The sequence below is a fragment of the Herpailurus yagouaroundi genome, unplaced genomic scaffold (assembly GCF_014898765.1).
Source record: "Herpailurus yagouaroundi ecotype Mexico unplaced genomic scaffold, PumYag 203, whole genome shotgun sequence".
NCBI classification, from domain to species: Eukaryota; Metazoa; Chordata; class Mammalia; order Carnivora; family Felidae; genus Herpailurus; species Herpailurus yagouaroundi.
This window is the reverse complement of record NW_024412434.1, coordinates 33,213,398-33,233,064: the sequence shown is the minus strand read 5'-3', so window position 1 is coordinate 33,233,064 and position 19,667 is coordinate 33,213,398. Positions and strand designations below refer to the sequence as shown.

The following is a 19,667-nucleotide window of genomic DNA, read 5'->3' as shown; positions in this document are numbered from 1 at the left end:
GTTGACATGATTATATGTGTAGAAAACCTGAAGGCTTCCCAGCAGTCTCTTTTACTTCGGTGGTTTGTTCACATGTCTGATGGTCCCACTGGAGTGAAGGCTTCTGGGTTCATCTCTGGATTCCTGGACTAAGCAAAGGGCTTGCCAGGCCGTGGGACCTGACAAATATTTGGAAAAGCGTCACAAATGGAGTGGTGGACACAGTCTGCTTCGGCTGGGTAGTGTTTCAGATATGAAAGCAAGATGCCCCTTTGGGTGGACGCCCTCCTGTCGGGCTCTCCTGCCTCTCCAGACGGCACTGGTCAGCCTCTGCGGCCAGCAGGCCTCTGTGCACCCTCTGCAGAGCAGGGGACCCCCAGGGGTGTCTTCACGTCTGCGGACTTCCTCTGAGGCTCCAGTGGTCACTGCTGCTCAGGAAGGAGCCTTGTGCAGCTGCAGGGGTTCGGGGCTTACAGGGATGGACCGTGCTTGTATCAGGCATGTGTCAGGCCTGTCTGATGCCCCCACGACCTCTCCTGTGGCAGTGACCTTAAGGCCATCAGCCCGCCTGTGTCCGGACAAGCTTCAGGGCCCAGTGGCTGCTGTGCAGGCCGGCAGATGGGCGTCCTCTCCCCTGGGGGGCTGGTGGGCCGGCAGGCGCTCGGGCCAGAGACACGGTGGAGGAGACAGAATGTGACCGAAAATTCCCACTAAGGGCCTTTTATCTGCGATGAAGAGAAGTTGTGTTTTCTGTCAGACGTGGCATTTCACGTTCCCTGGCTTCCTCACACGCATTAATGAATAAATATTTGTCTCCACGAAATGTTTAGGGGGAAATAGAAAACATTACATAAATTACTTTTTCAGGATCAATAGCCATCACTTTGTGAAGCCTGTTTATCCCAATTAGACAAAATGCTTTTGATCTGAGGCCAAACTCTGGCCCTTCTCTGTGGAGGCATTTTCTTCCCAAATCATAACACACTTAGAAACTCAGTGGGTTTTTTGTTTTTGTTTTTCTTGGTATAGTCAGTGGGTGTTCTGTTCATCCCACATCGTGCCCGAATCAAAGATGGCTCATATCGGCCTCCTGCCCTGTCGTGAGGAAGCCTTGCTGGGTCCCGTAACGGTGCTGAGGGTGACACATGGTCCCCTAACATGGACATCGTGTTCCTAGGACGGGGCCACAGGTCCTCTGTCCGCGGCTCACTTGGAGGACGTCTGTGGCCCCGAGCAGAGGTGGGAGCAAGCAGCTGTGGCCTGTTCTCCGAATAAGGGTCCTGTTAACGGGATGCTCTCACCCTGGCTTTTCCTCAGTGACTCGCGGGGAGAAAAATCCAAAGCTGGGTGGTAGCAAATATGTTGCTAAGATACCGACGTTCTGTGACTGCAAAGTTGAACCTTTTTGGAAAAGTCTGTCACGGCCAGAGAATGAGAGAAAGAAGGGGAGAGATTTCAAAGCAGTTTTCCTTTTCATGAGGCCTGTTTCATTCTCTTCCGTCACTGTCTTTCTTCTCCTGTGCATTCAAAAAGCCGCTAATAGGTTTTGGAAAGCAAGTCTTGTTTTTGTTGTGAGCCTCTCGGATTTCCCTTTTGCATTTTAAGGGCACTGGCTGGGAAGGCTTGGACTCTCCAGACAAACTATTATACCAGTGGAAGTCTGTCCAGTTTCTGATAACACCAGAACTAATTTATTTTTTGTTTATACTCCACTACCTTTGACAAAGCTTCCTCTGGAGATGTATATCTTCATTCTCAGCTCTTCTGGTTTGTCATCTTTTTTTTTTTTTTTTTTTTTTGGCTTTGTTTTGCAACTGACAAGGGGAAAAAAAATCTGACATCAACCTTGGAAGATGGTAATGCATTCAAGATATTTTTTTTTCCTTTCAGATCTGATAAAAATCTTGCCTAAAACCATGTCCAACCTTTTCAGCAGGAAGTCCAGATGGCTTTGCAGCCTGTATAACAGACTTTACTCACTGATGCTTTGCAGAGTGTCGGCAGGGCAATGTGTTTCCCGAAACAGAAATGCAAAACAAAAGACGGCAGTTGGCTGTGTCTCGGGGCAGGTCTGGGGGCACGGATGTGGGGGGCACGTGGGGGGCGGAGGGGAGTGCAAACAGAGGAGAAGTCTTAGAGTTCTCTCAAAAGGCAATCTTGAGAATGAGAATTCCATCCGTGGGAGCCTGGGGGGTTGGGGGGGGGCATGGCTGAAAATCCGCTGCATGTGGGGCAAAAATGGATTTTTCTCGACGGGGAAGAATGTAACTTCCCTACTGTTGAAGATGAGCTGTTGCTGATGTGATCAGTGAGGTGTGTTTGCCCATCTCTTTCGGCCGAAGGGTTCCTGCAGTGTCTGCTGTGGGCGATTTCCTCTTCGGTGTCCACTGGAGACTTACCATCAGCAGTGTGTGCATGAAGTGAGGCCGGGAAGACTTGCGCCGGCAGTGGGCGCGGGCAGGACTGACGTCTTTGGTCACTTATTTTTACTCGCTGTCAGAATGAGCCATCATCATTCCTAGTTATGCCTTCGCTAGCCACAGCTAGCGCATTCCGGGAGGATGAGATCATTTGCAAACATAGCTGATGAGGTCTTTGGCTTTCTGGGGAGCTGAGTGTGTAGGACTGACATCCTATTTTCCAGCTGGAGGAGCGGAGGCTCCGGCGGCGACGACTTCAAGCTCCTTTCGTTAGCAGCCAGGTCCAGGGACGGACGGTTTTCCTCCGACTTCCCCCAGGCCGCCTCCCTACGCCTGCACACTGCTGTCTCCCTCCCCCATCCAGCCACATGCCCAGTGGATACAGCTCTCCGGCCCTTCTCTCTCTCGCTCCCAATTCCGGAGCTTGGTTGGGCTCATTATGATGCCTGGGATGGGATAGCAGCCACCCGCGTCCTTCCCCAGCCGCCTCTGCCTCCGCCAGGCAGCCATCCCTAATTGGCCCGACCCAGCGCTGACCCACCTGTGCACCATGGCGTGACGTGGTGGTTCTCAGCCCTGCGTGCGTGTTATATTCTCCTGGGGAGATTGAAAACATTCCAGTGCCAAGGCCCCAGCCTACACCAATTATAATAGAGCGCCTGGGGGTGAGGCCAGGACTTATGTGCCTTTAAAAGCAGATTCCAGCATGCAGAGAGAAAGTCACTGCATAGAGGTAAATGGCTTACGTTGGTTTCTAGTGAAAACACTTGAATGTCTTCGTCAGGTGTGGTGCCACGTTTCGGCTACTTCAACTTTGGTGTGCTCGGAAGGCCAGCACACCATCTTTCTGTCTGGGATCACGTGATGGGCCCATCGGCAGAGGCGTGAGTGTGACCTGGGAGGGAGGAAAGTCACAGGAGTGACAACCCCAGGAATGACCTTCCTGTGTGTACAGGTCCTGATAAGGACCTGACGAGTTGGGTGCAGGGAGATATGTGTCCCAGGTATTTGGACACCCGTCGGAATGTGTTCAAATGAATCGATGTGAACTTTTTGGCTTCGTAAAGCCGTTTTGGGAAACACTACGGCACAGTAGCACAGTTTCATGAGAAAAGCTGGGGACAGTACGAGAGATGTCTGATCCAGCTTAGGAGACAGGAGAGCACGGGGAGCAGACGGACGTCTGAAAGGCTGAGCTGCTGTGCGACTTTGTTTCTTCATCTGCTAAATGTACCAACGTTATCAGTCTTGTCGCTAAGATTTGGTTTGTTTGTAGATCGGAAATAGCAGAGGATGGTTGTTAAGAATTTTTTACTTTCAGTATTATCTGAATCTGAAATACAGAATAATGATAAATATTGTTTTCTTTCGTTTGTTATCTCAGAGTATTCTTCAGAGAAATAATCTGTAGGACGTCTGATATGGGAACCATACAGTTTCCTTAAAAGTCTGTGAACTGAGACGTTAGTAGCAAAATGGCTTCGTATGTGGTGTATTAGTTAAGTGCTTTCTGGGTGACCGATAGTTCCCAAACTCAGTAGGAAGCCTCGGCTGTTTGCTCAGCGTCTGGAGTCTGGCTGGGGTGAGTGACCTTTCTGGGCTTCCCAATGGTGAATGTTTGGCCCTGGCCAGGTGAGGGGCTCCTGAGACGAGCTCCCATCACCGTGGGGCCAGAGGGGCAAGCGCAGTCCAGGTGCTGGGGCAGGGCAGGCCCCTGAGCACCTGTTGGTCCCTCCAGACCTGCAGTGCTGGGGTGGGGGACAGCACCCTTTCCAGGGCCGGGAGGAGAGAGCGAGTATGAGCTCGCCTGCCCATGCAGTCTGCGTCCCTGGCTTGGTGCAGGGTGTGAAGCACCGTGGAGGCTCTGGAAAGGTTGGGCTGCGCCTTGGGCCCGAGGGGCTGGTCTGCTTTGTGACACATGCTCCTTGAATTGCAGGGCCCTTGGCAGAGGTGGGGGTGGGGGGAGGGGGTGTGCCCTGCAAGGCGGGTCTGGATGGTGCCTTTCCAGCAGCTCTCGCCAGGTGAGATCTGGTGTCCAGAAGGACTGACAGACAGACGGGGCGGGGGGTGCTCCGGAGGTCAGAGGGTGGGGAAGGGTGGGTGGCCGCGAGGTCATGAGGTCATGACTGCTGTCGCGGGGTGGGGGTGTCTCAGGGCGTTCTGCCCTTAGGTCTGTGACTTAGGAGCACCAAGCACCCCACCCCACCCCACCCCACGCGATGGGTGGGGGGTGGGGCCACACACCTGCGCTCCCAGTGAGGCGGGGAGGAGGTGGTTCCCGTGTGGGCGCGGGGCCTCCCCACCCCGGGGATACCCACACAGCCAGACGGCGGATCCGAGTTTTGCAAGCCCGCCCCCCCTTCCCCCGCCTCCCAGGTCTGTGGCCACAGTGTGTGGCCTCCCAGATGACCCGGTTCCCCAGTTCCGACCAGATTCTGGTCTCTCTGTCCGTCAGTGCTGCCAACCTTTCCTTCATGCCTGAACCAGCCAGTGGGGCCACCTCCTCCTTCTTGGGGAAGGACCTCACCCCTTCCCTGAGGAGAACCAGACATGGCCCCTCACCATCCAGTCCCTCACTTCCATGCCCCAGCTAGCACCCTCCTCCCTGGACCTCCGGATTTTGCACTTCGCCCTCCTGCCCCCCTGCTCTTGCCTCCTGCCCCCCTGCCCCGGCCCACCTGCCCTCCTGCCCTCCTGCCCTCCTGCTCCAGTCTTCCTACCCCCCACCCCGTCCCCCGTTCCCCTGCCCTCCAGACCCTGCCGTTTTGACCTCCTGTCTTCCTTCTCCCCCACCCCCGCCCTTCCTAATTCCAGTCTCTCCAGCACTTTTGTTTGCTTGTGTATCAGTCAGACTGGGTTGAATAGTGTTCCACCAAATTATATCTACTTGGAACCTCAGGATGTGCGCTCAGGTGGAAATAGTTAGATGTAATCAGTTAGGATCTGGAGATCGGGGTTTAGAGTCACTGGGAACCTGGTCCCTGGTTGCTTATTGCTTCACTGTCAGTTGAAACTTGTTAGTGCCAAAGCCTACCAGTGCCAGACTCAAATTTGTGCACACTCAGCAATTTAAAACTAACGTGAACGTGCAGGTTTTTAGCCATTGAGAGATTGCCTACTTTTCAGACTGCACAGAACCTGACAGCTGTTACCCATAGATAAGACAGGTCCCAAGATGCGGTGGTCCTTGGCGTTCTCTGATCCAGAGCCCCCTCACCAGACTGCCGAGTCACTTCACCTAGACACGTAACCCTCTCTGAGCACCCAGGCCCTCCTGGCCACCCCAGGACAGGCTGGTGCTGTGAGGGACGCCCTGGCCTGCAAACCTGTCGTGGTGTTGTCTTGTCTAAATAACCTCACGTGAGCTGCCACCACTGTGTGGCCATGGCTCCTTCCTGGATCTGCCCCGAGATGCCTGGACCCTTCACAGGCACAGACAGAGGCGGGGCCTGGGGTGGCCGGTCTGGCTCCCAGAAGCTGGAGGGAGGAAGGAGCCTCAGCCCAGGCAGCGCCTTGGTCTCCATTCTGCTGTTGAGTTTTGGCAACAGGGGAACACAGTTCTGTGGTTCTGAGCTGTTCGTATGTGGTGATTCATCACGCAGCCCAGGGATACCCACACACACGACCTTGCTCTCCACCCGTGCTGAGTCTCTGATGTGCCCAGAGTCGTGGGGCTGGCGGCTGGCACGTTTTCACTGTATTTATAAGCACAAACAGGCCCCTGTTAGCAGGAAGCCGGGTACCTGTCCTGGGCCACAGAGCCTCGGCAGGGAGGCTGACTTGTCTCCCTCACACCAGAGACTGCCCCAAACGGAGCATCCGTGCCTTGATTCCTTCAGCAGATGCACACTGAGTGCCCCGTGCATGCCCTGCACCGTGCTGGGCGTCAGAAGAGACTCCTGTCCTTTCTGGACAGTAACACGTGTACAAAACACATCGACCTTGAGGGAGGCTGGAGGGGAGGTGGCCAGCCGACCACAGGGCAGCTGAACAGAGATACAGAAGGCTGTGCTGGAAGAAACAGGACACACGTGACAGGCGTGGAGGAGAAAACCGCGTCCGGCATCCCAGGGCCACATGGCCTCTCCTGTCAATGCTGTTATTTACTCAGTGATGGATGGCCACCCTCCTCAGCCACTCCGCCAAGCCAAGCGGAAGAGTGCTGTCACGTGTGCTCCGTGTTCAGAAGGGAAGGCAGGAGCTGCCCGGCGGGACATAACAATTCGGGGGTTGGGGAAGGACCCCGAGACCAGCAGGCAGGTAAGCAGAAACCCGACAGAGATCAAGAGTCGCTATGTAAACAGTGGGGTGGGAATGGCCTCACACACGGAGGCTCAGGTGTCTGGGTTACTGGGGGGCCGGGGGTGGCCACGCACCGTGGATACTCCGTTTTCCTTCCTGCCACCCCTTCCCTCTTGTCCGAGGGTGGTCCTTTCCCTGCTGTGGTGACACTTCCCGCAGAGCACAGGTATCAGAAAATTTGCGAGACTTGCGGACCTACCGTGTACCATCACCTCCATTTAAAACTACCGACTCTGGTGGGTGCTCCCCCTGGTCCTGGGAAGCACTGCTGCCGGGAAAGCCCGCGTCTCTCCTCTCTCCTTAAGAGCGAGGACCGGGGAGTGCTTCTTCCCGCCCCCGGTTCCCGCAGCCATTTAGCAGGTCAGCAGATTTATGGACTCCGTGCCTGGGTTTTAAAGATACAAGATAAAAGCGTAGAGCTATTTATTTGACTGCATTAAAAATCTCCTACAGGAGCCACTTAACTTTTGAATGTTGGTAGATGTGAGCGGTAGCGGCCAGGCCGGACTTGTTGGCTCTGGCTACCGCCAATAGAGGGTGACAGCAGTTTTCTGTATGGGATTAGCTGAAATCGAACACATTGACTTCAGAATCTAAACCGGTGATACAAAGAAGGCTTGTATATGTTATTAAAAACAAAAGCTGTGGGATTTTATATAGAATATGCACGTCTACCGTAAATCTCCCGGAAAGCCAACCTGACGCAGACGCGCGGGACCTTCTCCGTGTCTCTGTCTCTGATCGTCTATCCCTCTCCCAGGGTCCATCACTCTGGCTGATGAAACACTGGGGTGAATAATGAGAACCCCGAGGGGGTCATGCAAGGCCACCTAAGGAACCATTACAGAATTCCTGGCAGTTTATTTCCTGTCATGGATGTTTGCACAGACGGCTCTGGTACAACACCATCAGGTAACTCTGTTTTTCCTTAGTGGACTTTATTTTTCAGACAGTTTGTAGTTTTAGAGCAATAGTGAGTGTAACATAGACATTTCCCACATACGCTGCTGCCAACACACCGCAGCCTCCCCCACCGGCAGTGTCCCCACCAGATGGTGCATTTCTCACAATCACTGCCCCCACAGGGCATGTCGTCGTCACCCGAGTCCATGGTTTACACTGGGGTCACTTGGCATTGTACATACTGTGGGTCTGGACAAGTGTATGAGGACAGGTGTCCGCGTTGTGTTATCACACAGAGCAGTTTCACTGCCCCCAAATCCCCTGTGCTCCACCTGTTCAACCCTCCCTCCCTTCGACTCCCAGAAATCCCTCATACTTTTTACTGTCTCCACCGTTCTGCCTTTTCAGGGTGTCAGATAGTGGGAGTCACACAGGATGAAGCCTCTTTAGATTGGCGCCCCTCGCTTAGTCATACGCTGTCAAGTTTCCTCCGTGTGTTTTCATGGCTTGTTAGCTCGTTTCTTTTTATGGCCGAATACTGTTCCACCGCCTGGATGGACCAAGTTTGTTTATCCAGCACCTACTGAAGGACATCTTCGATGCCTCCAAGTTTTGGCGATTGTGAATAAAACCACTATACACATCTGTGGGCAGGGTTTTGTACCAACACAGCTTTCAACTCATTTGAGTAAACGTCAAGGGGCACGGTGGCCGGGTCGTGTGGCAAGGGTACGTTTAGTCCTGTAGGAACCCACCAGACCGTCCTCCCGAGTGGCTGCCCCCGTCTGTGTGCCCGCCTGCCATGCGTGAGAGACGCTGTGGCTCGACATCCTTGCCAGCATGTGCTGGCGTCGGGGGCCTGGGTGACCCCCACGCCCTTCTAACAGGCGAGCAGTGTTGTCTCCTTGTCTGGATTTGCACTTCCAGGTAACTATTTTTTTTAAATGTTAATTTATTTATTTTGAGAGAGAGCATGAGTGGGGAGGGGCAGAGAGAGAGAGGGAGAGAGGGAATCCCGGGCAGGCTCTGCACTGACAGCATGGGGCCTGGCGTGGGACTCAAACTCACAAGCCGTGGGCTGAAATCAAGAGTCGGATGCTTAACCGACTGAACCACCCAGGTGCCCCAGTCACTAATTTTTGACTGTACAGTTTACTTTTGTGGGCTCTTAGCCGGCTGGGAAACTCTAACCGCAGATCACGTCTTTGTTTTTCTATTTCTAAAGGACAGGATACAGGGAGAGCATGGGGTTCATAGTCTTCTCCAGCTTTTTATTTTCTCAGCCTCAGAAGAGTTTATGAAAGTGATTTGCTAGAGCCAGTAGATGTGGCTTCTTGTAAGATGGTTTTGGCCAGGATCAGATTTTATCAGACCCATAGACCGAGATTTCCTAGAGGGAAAACAAAATGGACAATAATTCCATACAATGAGGTTCCTTTACTAACGGATATTTAGACTGTACTACATTCACTTCCTCCCCTATAGTAAACAATGTAGTTTTCACTTGAGGGAATGAAGTTTTGGGTTGCTTCTGGGAAGTTCAGGACTCTGTACTCACAGGGCGATCAACAGTCACCATCACTTTGAAGGTACTGAGCAATGAACTTGATTAAAAACAAAATGGTGCCACTGCCTAAATAGTGTGTGGTTGATCTCAGCCTCGTCTTGACTATTCAATCTTACTTTCACTTACAGACCCCCCGCCCCCGCACCCCTGCGCAGCCATCACTGGGCATGTGCTGAAGGTGATCCCTGCGCTGCATGAGGCATGATTAGCGGACCAGGGTTCATCCCTGGGACGGGGATTCTGCGAGGCTGGTCAGTTAGACTCTCGGGGGTGGTCATGGGGGGCGATAAATTTAGCTGCAAGAAGCGGTGATGCTCTTTTGCTTGTTTCTGGCTTAGATTTAGAATTTGAGAAGTTTTGTGAAATGTACCAGGACCAACGCCTGCCATGCCAACCGCAGGGATTTCAGTCAGATTGCACGTTACTCTTTGTTGCTAAGTGTTGGCATTCATGGTTTCGGGTCTGGCAAGGCGGGCTGAAGTCTTCAGTTCCAGTCTCCAGGCAGCCCACGGCCCAGCGGTCAGCCTAGATTTGGGGCCGTTGGGGAGGGTTTTGTCTGTGGTGGAGTCCGCCCTCCTCCTGTCTCACATGGCGCCCTCAGGGCGCTCCCGCTTTGAGTAAGACGTTGCTCGTCCTTCCACCGCTTCCTTCTGCAGATTTGGACTTGCTCCTGCCTGTCTGATTTCAGATGCTTCGTTCTGCTTGGGATTTCCAGCTGTGGCTCCTTCTGTCCTCTGCACAGTGGTTTAATTTCTGTCGGTTTTTGTTCTCGTCTTAACTCCGTGTGTTCCCGTGATCAGCTTGCACCCTTACTTCTCCGTGTTAGCCTGCTTCTTAATCCTTGCTTCCAGAGAGCCCGCCGTGATTTCTCGCTGCCTCATTCATGCCGCACCTGCTTACTGCGGCTGGCTTGGGGACAAGTATGATCCAGGGACGGGGTGCACACAGAGACTAGAATGACTGCCGGTTTCTACAGTGCCCCGCGAGGAGACACGTTCCTGGATGCTAAGACTCCCCACTTCTATGAGAGTGGCCTCAATGGGGTGTTGTCTGCATCAGATGTTAAACACTTCTGATAAACTACAGATGCCTAAGAACCAGCGTGGAAAGAAAGGCCTTCTTGTCTGTGTGTAAGGATCTGCTGCCTAAGTTAAATTATGAACCTAGCTGGCAGGTGCCACTGAAGCCCACTGTGTGCCCGGCCTGCTGGGAACAGGGCTAACCTGGTGCCGGGCTGATGGGACTTCTCCGCCAGGCTGGGGACCCCTCTCCTGGCAGCTCCTGGTGGCCCCTCTTGGTGGACAGGAGGGAGGGGCAGGGCTCTCTCTGGGTCCAGCCCCTGCCCTCCTCAGGAAGTCAGGGAAGGAGGAGACACAACTATAAAGAGGAGAAAGACCGTTTAGTCACTTGAATTAAAAGGGATTGAGGTTCATGGTTGAATGTTGAACTATATGAATCTGGCTGTAGTTGACTTCTGAGCTCGGTAATGTCACATACTTGAACCTAATCCCTTAGACAAGTGCTCTGAAGTAGATGTGGGCTTTAGTTACTCAGGCGAGGTCTACACCAGTCCTCCAACAGTGTAGACTTGCCGGGAAGGCCTGCAAAGGAAGGCAAGTGCCCTTTGGCGGTGGAGGCTGGACGAAGGGTGACCACGGGCCAAAAGATCTGCACTAAGTCTGTGCTTTGCTGTTACCCACCCGTGTCCGCGGGCAGGTGTGGCTGCCTGTCCAGTGCCTTCCGTAAAGAGAGGAAGGGGGAGGCTGGAGGGTGGAGAGGGGGCAGACCGGACACTGGCCTGGAGCTGCCTGCCACCAGCCTGTCCAGCTCCAACTTGGCTCTGGCCGAGCTCTGGCGTTTCTGGTGTGCAGTTTGGCCTGGGGCGGCCACACGGAGCTGCCTGGGCCGGAGTCCCCGGGGCCTTGGTCATGAGCGCAGTCTGTGTGCATTGTTGGTATGCCTCCTTTTGCACACTGAGACACCAGGCCCGGTGCCCCGGGGTGGCCCTGCAGGGACGGCTGTGTGCCTGTACCTGGCGTTGGGCCAGAGGCACAGGGGCTGCTGGTGGGGGCTGGGTGCACAAGGGCGCCCCGAGGAGCCTCTGTGATTCGCTCACCCCCAGGTGTCCCTCCAAGGTCCTTGTAGCTCTTCCGTCTGCAGGAATGTGTGTGAGGCTGGCCCTGCACAATAGCAGGTGCCCGGCAAGGATGCATGTGTGCTCCGATCCGCGCTGGCCCCGCCCTGCCCCGGGGACTGTCCCCTCCCTGCCAAGACGGAAGCCAAGTTAAATGAATTTCTTTCTGGAGCCAATGGGCCGGATCTTAAGCCTTCCTGAGAACTGAAGTGTAATTTAAGAAACTGGAAGAAATTATTGAGTTGGTGTCCTAATCCCCCGAGAGTCTCCGTGCGCACTCCACTGAGCAGCCTAATCCCCGCTGGTGCCTCGACCCCGGTGGAATCCTTAATTACCAGAATCTCATTTCCGCTTCGTGGGCTACCTGAGTAGCATCTGTCGCTCAAATAAACTCATGTGAAAATAAAGTATTAAAATCAATAATTCAACTCGGGGGTGAAATGGAACAGAAAACTAACTGCAGCCTGCACGCCAGATTCCTGGGTGGCCCTCGCGAGGCTCTGACCTCTGCTTTCTGCGTCTTCCGCAGGGGTGGCGGTGTGCGTTTTGGCATCTGCACGGTCTGGAAACAGGGACAGCCGCCTTCTTACAGGACCGGGCCCAGTCCCCGGGAGAGGCGCTGGCCACTGTCCCCTCTGGGTCAGGGGTCACCTCTAGGAGGGGCCACGCAGGCCCAGGAACTTCTCTTATCTGTTTCCATCCTGATGACATCTGAACTGGTCTGAAAGGTCACCTTCTCTGGGATGTCTCTCCGGATTACCCTGATTACCTGTCTCTGTAGGCTCATGAAAAGCACCAAGGGTTATCAGTTGCTTGTCATTTTGTGTAGTGCTGTGATAGGCATGTGACTGCCTCTCCGAGTCATCCCAGAGGAAAGGACACGGCTGGTGTGTGACCTCCCAGACTTGCGTGGCCCCTTCTTGTCTGCGAGGGAGTGATCTGACCTGCACACACCAGGGAACATCTGTGTGCAGGAGGCCGGTCTGTTTCTGCCCCACCTGGGTTTGTGTGGGGGGGGGCAGGGAACACAGTGAGGTCCCCTGGGCCCCATCAAGTCGGGACCCACGCTCACCAGGCAGTGACCAGATGGTGTCACTCATGAGGGCTTATCCCCAAAGTGTGGGGGGGAGGTCGCAGAAACAGGCATCCCCATACCCAGCAGGGGGACCCCACCCAGCAGGGACGGTCACGGTTTTAGTGACTGCTTTCTGGGAAGGAAGGCCAGCTGTGGATGGCTGGTGCCAGGTTTCCCTCCCTCCAGGAAGGAGGCGAAGCTGGGCGGCGGGGAGCGAGGAGGCCTCAGCTACACAGGCCAAAGGCATCGTGCAAATCTTGTGCAGCAACGTATGGTCATGTCACTTCCTTTCTGAGTCTGCAGAAGTCCCCAAATGCCCGTGGCTACCCTGCCGACCTCCACCCCATCTCTCTCCAGCCAGCACAGGCCGCTGGGGGCCACAGCACTGGTCTTTGGCTAACTGGTAAGGTTTCTGGAGTCCTCAGGTCTGGAAAGCAGTCATTTGGAATGTTCCACGGGTGATTCAGCATCGACTGACGAAGGGGGAGACGGTCTATGAAGCCCAAACGTGGTCGTGAGGGGCTGGGACGCTGGTGATTTGGGGTTCCCGCTGTCGCCAGCCTGACGCTCTAGAGTCTCACCTGCCCCCTCCCCCACTTTGTACCCGGTGCAGCTGTGGTCATTACAGGAACCACACCCAGACCATCCGCACCTGCCTGTCCACACAGCCGGAAATCTGAACACGCTCCAAGCAGCTGAGGTTCTCACTGACGCGCCCCGGCCCGCCCCGGGGCAGCCCCCCCCCCCCCACACCACCTCAGTTCACAGGAGGAGAAATCCCAGACGGAACACAGCTTGCAAGATGTCACCTCACCTCCCAGGTTCCCCCAGCTGGGCCCAATGGGTGACGGGCTCACGTCTTAGCCCAGCTGCACTGCCGAGCCCTTCCTGCCTTGTCCCCCTGCACCACCCCCAGGGCCCCTTCCCCAGGCTGCCCACACCCTCCCTCCATCTCCCTCCACCAGCCTGTGGTTAGCAGGGCCGCGAACGCCAGCACGCTGTGTGCAGAGTACAGATCCTCCTGGTATCTGAGGTCTCTGGGACGCAGGGTCTGTCTACACCCGCTGAGACAGGCCTCCCTACAAGGCATTTCCATCAGCACGCAAACAGAAATGGGAAACAATGGGAATTTCTCCCAGATAACAGAAAGGGTCAGCGTTTCTCCAGGAGCAACCACACCACCAAGCCTTGGGTGGCTCTGTGCTGGGCTGCTTTGCTATCGTGGGGACCAGCGTAAACTTGATGGGCCTCTTTTGCTCCTTGGTTATTTCACTGTTGGTACAACATTTTCTAGACTAGAGTTCACCCCGCTTCAGGGGGAGAGGGGAAAGGAATGTCTGCCCCAGAAAGACTTGGGGTGGGGCTCGCGCCAGCTCCTTGGCCGTGCTGTCACTCCAGGCGCCACAGCCACGCTCACCATGAGAGGGGAGGGGGGCATTGGAGTCCTCCTCCTCCCCACCTCCCTGCCTCGGCGGCCGCAGGTGCAACCCTCTGCTGAGGAGGTCTGGGGCGGGCGGAGGCTCGACAGCAGGGTCCATGGGCAACGGCTAAGCAGCAGGCGTGGGGGTAGGAGGAAAGTCTGCCCAGCCCACTCGCCGCTTCCTCAGGTTTGCTGACTGCTGCTCAGGGCGCACGGCTGGGTGAGCGCCAAGCCCTCGCTGCCTTGTTGGCATGGCTCCAGCTCTTGAACCCCGCCCCCCCCCGCCCCCGCCCCGGCTGGCCATGCATCATGGAATATTGATACGGTTCCCCCAGACTTCTGCACCTGACATTTGATTTATAGCTTTAGGTGTTCTTTTTAATTCTAAACACTCGATAGAGGATCAAAGGAAATGTCATATTTGCAGCGTTTAAGCCCAGAGTGACACCTCGGCAGCCAGAAGGGGGGGCGCCGCCCGAGGTGGCTTTTGCCAGCGGCCTCTTCCCTGCCTGCCATCCTGGGGTTCAGAGTGCCCCGTGCTTAGGCTGACACCCCTCCTCTGTGCCCCCAACACTTCAAATATTTATCACATTATATAGCAACCTCCAGAATATTGCCTTCATTTAAGCTTTTCACGTCCCAATGATTTTTTATTATTTCCATCGACCAAAATAAATGAAGAAATGTTTTAGACTACACTTGAAAGCATGTAAAAATCAATAACTGGATTTTAAAAGATTTAAAATGTCTTGAATACATTCATTTTCAAACATTTTCCTCTGATCTTTAAATAGCTTTTCTTGGAGCATAACATTTTTTTGAAAAGTCAAATATGGAGCATTAAGGGTATAATTACCATTTTAATTATAACTCAATCATCCTATCTGCTTTGCATAGAAATTAAAGCTTTTATGTCAGGATTTAGGGCACTCACAAATGTTCAGGAGCAATTAATGTTAAAAGTTTAATTTTTTTCACAACCAGGATGAACTTTAGAGTTCCTAATTTCGTTCTTGCTCAGAGTGGAAAGTGTGGATGCTCCCCCTTGTCACTTGTCGCTGAAGTAAATCCCTTCCCACTGGTGACTTGGTTTGGTGTCCAAGGAAGCACAATGGCAGAGTCGCAGCTCTGCCCCTGGGCATGGGGCCCGGCTAGAGTGACAGCCCCTCGTCTGTGGGACTGTGCGTGTGCAAGCTGCGGGAGGCCTGGGGGTCCATGGCCTGTGCTCACCTTAGGCTTGCAGGAGCCCCTCTCTGCTGTAGGATCTAGAATAGTCCCTGCCACTCAGGGGTGTGACTTTGCCTTCTGCCCCCAAACAGTAGCACCTTTCAATCCTGTAGGTTCAAGAGGCAGGGACTGTTTTTATGACATAGCAAACCAGTACCCAGCCTGATGACGCTTGGGCTTATGGGAAGTAACACTGGCTGCAGACCCACTGGAGTTCATGGCACTTAGCCCTGAAAAAGAAATGTTAAATGATGGATTTCCCATTGTTTTGCTGCAAATGACTGATGTGCTCCACTGCTGGCTCCTGGGGCCCAGGCTGCAGGTGTTTGAGTACACATGTGCACGTGTGCAGATACGTGCACGTGTGTACCCGCGCATGTGTGTGCATGTGTGCACATGTGCATGTTATGTGCGTCCGTGTGCCTACCTGTGGGCATGTATGTGCTTGTGGTGCACGTGTCCACGTGTGCATATTTGTGCACTGTGCACATGTGTGTGCTCACGCATGTATGTGTATGTGTGCATGCACATGTATGTGCATATGTGCACACATGTGCACGCGTGCCCATTTGTGCATGCATGTGTTTGTGTGCGCACATGTCCACACATGCGTATGTGCATGCGCACACACATTTGTGTATGTGTGCATGTGCGTGCATGTGCATATATGTGCATGTGGGGTACATGCATGTGCACATGCGTGCATGTGCACACATATGTGCATGCGTACGTATATGCATGTGCGCATCCTTGTGTGTGCATATGTATGTGCGTGTGTGTATGTATGTGCACACACATGGGTACATGCACGTGTGTGGGCTTGCTTCTGTGTAAAGTTCAACCTCGCCATTTTTCTCCCAGTTAAGCCCCCAGTCTAGGACCCTGCACATTTCCTCCTGGGCCGCCAGTGTTCAGGCTGGAAAGAAAGTCATGTTTGTGGGTGTTGCTGAAACAAAACGAAATACTCACATTTCTAGGCCATCTGTGGAAGCCCCCTCTTCCCTGTACTTTGTGCTGCCTGTGTGTCTCCTCTTGACTTTTTATTTTAGCCTGTGTTTGTGGTTTGTATCTTCCTCCCTTGTGCTCATGCCTTACTTTTCGGCTTTGTTAGGAGAAGTGGCAACGGAGGCAGGCGGACATAAGTTTAAAATAGTGACTGTACCAACTCTTCTCCACCTGGAGTGAGGCCGTGCTCCCTGAGCATCACTTGCACACGCACATGATCCCGACCAGGAGTGTGGAATATCCCGTAATCACTAATGCCTGGCAGGCAGAGGCAGCCGGCTTTGTGAGTGATCCCAGGGCCTAGAGGTTTCCCAGGACGGTGGGGATTTCACATACTTTTATTATTTCCAAGGAAGGAAAAATTTTTAAAAATCCGAGTAAATCCGAGTTAGGGTTGAATGGCTCTGGAGGGCTCCTCCTATAAATAGCTTCACCCCTCAGGAAATACCCCTTTCCCAGGCACTGGCTGCAGACTTGGGTGCGGTACAGGAGGCAGCAGCACAATGGGTAAGTTGAGTCCCACGGCATGCTCAGGGCTTCCCTCAGCCCCTCCCTGGCCTCGGGAGGCACTCGGGCAGTGTGGTGCCGGCAGGGCTGCAGCCCTGGGGCCGAGGGGCCCGTTTGTACCCTCACCCCTGCCGGCCCCAGGCTACAGGGTGCTGCTGTTTTCCTGGTGCTTGCCCAGCCCTGGCCACACCGTGGTAAGGGCCCCCCACTCCGTGGTCCCTCGCTGGTGGTGTGAGTGCAGGTTCCTGATGACGCACATCCACGAGCACGTTAGCAGTGGCAGTGGGCCCACCCCATCCGGGTGGGTTTGAAGCTACTGATCGTCTGCATGCTGCCTGGCTGGGCAGTTTGCAACGGTGAAGAACATAGTGTAATTTTGTCAGACGAAGTAAGATCTTGTCGTTTTCCAGTGTTTACTGCTGTGTGAGTTTCATAGGAACACAGCAAAGAACAGAAGCAAAACCCATCCATGATTGAAGGTGCCAATCACAGGTACCAGCTGGCTGGCGCAGGTCACGACCCGCCTGTGGGGGTGCCACACGGCACCATGGGTTCACCTTCCCACGACCTCCTGGGCGTTCCCTGCAGAATTCGCTCCCTGCAGAATCTGTGAACCACCCGCCAGAGGGCGAGCGACTGAGCTCAGGCGGGGGCATCAGGAGTGACGTCGGAAAGGCTGCCGGAAACAAGACGCACCAGAGATGCTCCCGTTCTGGAGCTCAGTGGCGGGTGCCGGTGTCATTCCTGTGCTGCTTACCACGTCCTGATTTGTGCACTCAGACTTCTCCCTATGAAAAAGCCTCCATGGTAATTGGGGTAAAAAGTGAAATAAAAGGTGCCCGGGGCCTGTGGCGGGTGGGAGGACCAGTGAGGTCTCCAAGGGTACAGTCATAATCACAGCCTCCCTGCAGACGAGAACTCACCACAGGCGTTCCTGTCTTTTCCCAACTTGGGAACAGTCCAGTTTCTGGCGAATGGGTTACTGGAGGGGCGTTGGGGTTCACACTGCTGTTTCCCTCTCCGCCTCCGGCTTGTCCTCAGTCCCGCATGCCGCCATCCCCTGGACAGGTGTGGGGCTCACCCGGGTTCTGCCTCTTCAGCCTCTGCTGTCTTGTCGCAGGGGGCCTGGGCTTCCCAACCACCCCCTCAGAATGGAAACCACATGTAGATGGAGTTTCATCCCCAGTGCTCGGTGCACAAGTGTGTCAGGTGGCTCCCACGTCCAAGACATACTTCCTATTTGTTTGTTTGTTTGTTTGTTTATGAGCAGGGGAGTGAGAGCACAAGCGGGGAGTAGGGGAGGTGCAGAGAGAGAGAGAGAGAGAGAGAGAGAGAGAGAATACCAAGCAGGCTCTGCACTGTCATCGCAGAGCCCAAAATGGGACTCCAACCCACAAACCATGAGATCCTGACCTGAGCTGAAACCAAAAGTCGGATGTCTAACCGACTGAGCCCCCCAGGCATCCCCCAAACATGCTTCTGAGAACAGAGCAGGCCTCAGGATTGTTGTTAACACAGCAAGGGAGAGGGGCTCCCAAGAGCATTTGACTTTTACAAGAGAGAAGGGAGTGGTTTGTCCAGGTAAACTAGCCCACTCAGGGGCAGTGTGTCGCACAGGGGTTGTTTTCACTGTGGGTGGTTTTGCGCAGAGAGGAGGCTGCCGTCGGAACCCAGGCTGGCCTCTGTGTCATTGGTTGTTCCCCATCGAAGGCACAGTGTCCTCTCTCAGGCTGAGAAAAATGACCAGAGGAGGTGTAGCGGACAGTTCCTGGTTGTAATACGCACAATTTAACCACCGTCTGCGGAGAGGGAGTTCTCTCGGTGACTTTATAACTGTCATTCCGCCAGATAAGATGAGGTTTGCTGACAGGCTGCTGGGTCCTATAAATTCATTCATTTTTCCATAATGGGAGAAGATGATAAGGTGGCAATACGAAATAAGACACAGATGATAAAACAATTCCCTACGGAAAAAACATCAACGCGGAAGTGCTGGCGGGCAGATGATAAAATGCCTGTTTCCTGGTTTTTAGGCACTCAGATAAAACATTCTGGAGAATTGGCCTTGTGGGTGTGTCGCGTGCCAAGCCCTGTGGCAGCACAGGACTGTTGGGGTTAGTTCTCAGGGGGAGCACGTCTTACTGTTAAATGTCCTGACTGCACCTGAGGTTGTCAAGTCTTCTTAGACAAAGGTTTGGCTTCGACTTCTGTCTGTGAGACTGATGGGTCTGTAGTGAAAAACCGTCATAACTCATTTGGATCCGAAATCCATCCCGTTGGCTCTTACAGGCCTCCCTGTGTGGTGCTATTCACGTGGGCCTCTCTCCCATCTGTGGGGCAGCCGCCAAATCCTTCCCCACCCTGGTCAGGCAGCGGGCATGCCCTGGGGAGTCGCCCTCATTCCAGAGACTGCACCTCAACCCGCACTGCTTGAAAAAGTCCACTGTGAGCAAAGACCATCACACCACCCGCCATTCTCGGAGGCTGATGATGCTACAGTTTTAGTATGCTCCTTGTGACCAAAGACACACACTCTGTTCTCGGGAGAATGTCCTGGCTACCAGGACCTTCATCCGGGGTTGGAAGCAGGGCAGGGCCGGGAGCCCCTATTCTCCAGCACAAGAGGAGGGGGGTAAAGGATGTGACACGGACTCCAGCTTCCCACCGTGGGAGTGGCCATGGGGATGGGGAGCAGAGGGCAGGGGCAGTCCTGGAGGGTGAGCGAGTTCCGTGTCCTCTTGGCCATGGGATGAGAGCCCAAAGCAGAAACAGACTGGCCGGCTCTCTCCTCGGAGCAACCCAAGTTTTGGGCTCAGGAGACACAAATTGGTCCCTGGTGATAGTTGTAAATAACTTGGCACTAGAGAAAAGTGCGGGTCTCAACATTCCTCGCTATGTCTTTAATGAAAGTCTCTGAAGCTTGGTAAGAGGCAACGGGAGAGCTGGAAATCATTAAGGACGGGCCATAAACTTGATTTCCTGTGTTCTGTGCTAAATCTCACTTTCTGCTGCTGGAAAGAACTCAATCCTATTTGATAAAATCTTTGGTAGGCATAGTCCTTCTTGGAAACTGTTTTTTTTTAAAAACTCAGTGCCATGTAGGGCTCAGCACTAGGGGGACAGTAGTC

General features: G+C 54.0%; 1 protein-coding gene and 1 long non-coding RNA gene across 3 annotated transcripts in view; one reads left to right on the top strand and one right to left on the bottom strand.

Annotated features, from left to right (window-relative positions):
* The window catches only part of ADARB2 (adenosine deaminase RNA specific B2 (inactive)), a 427,099-nt gene that overhangs the window by 79,930 nt on the left and 327,502 nt on the right, over nt 1-19,667 (bottom strand). The window lies entirely within an intron of this gene.
* LOC121014900 (uncharacterized) lies at nt 5,275-8,250 on the top strand. Its single transcript, XR_005783492.1, has 3 exons — nt 5,275-6,659; nt 7,462-7,613; nt 8,013-8,250. It is a non-coding gene; the product is annotated as an uncharacterized LOC121014900 (long non-coding RNA).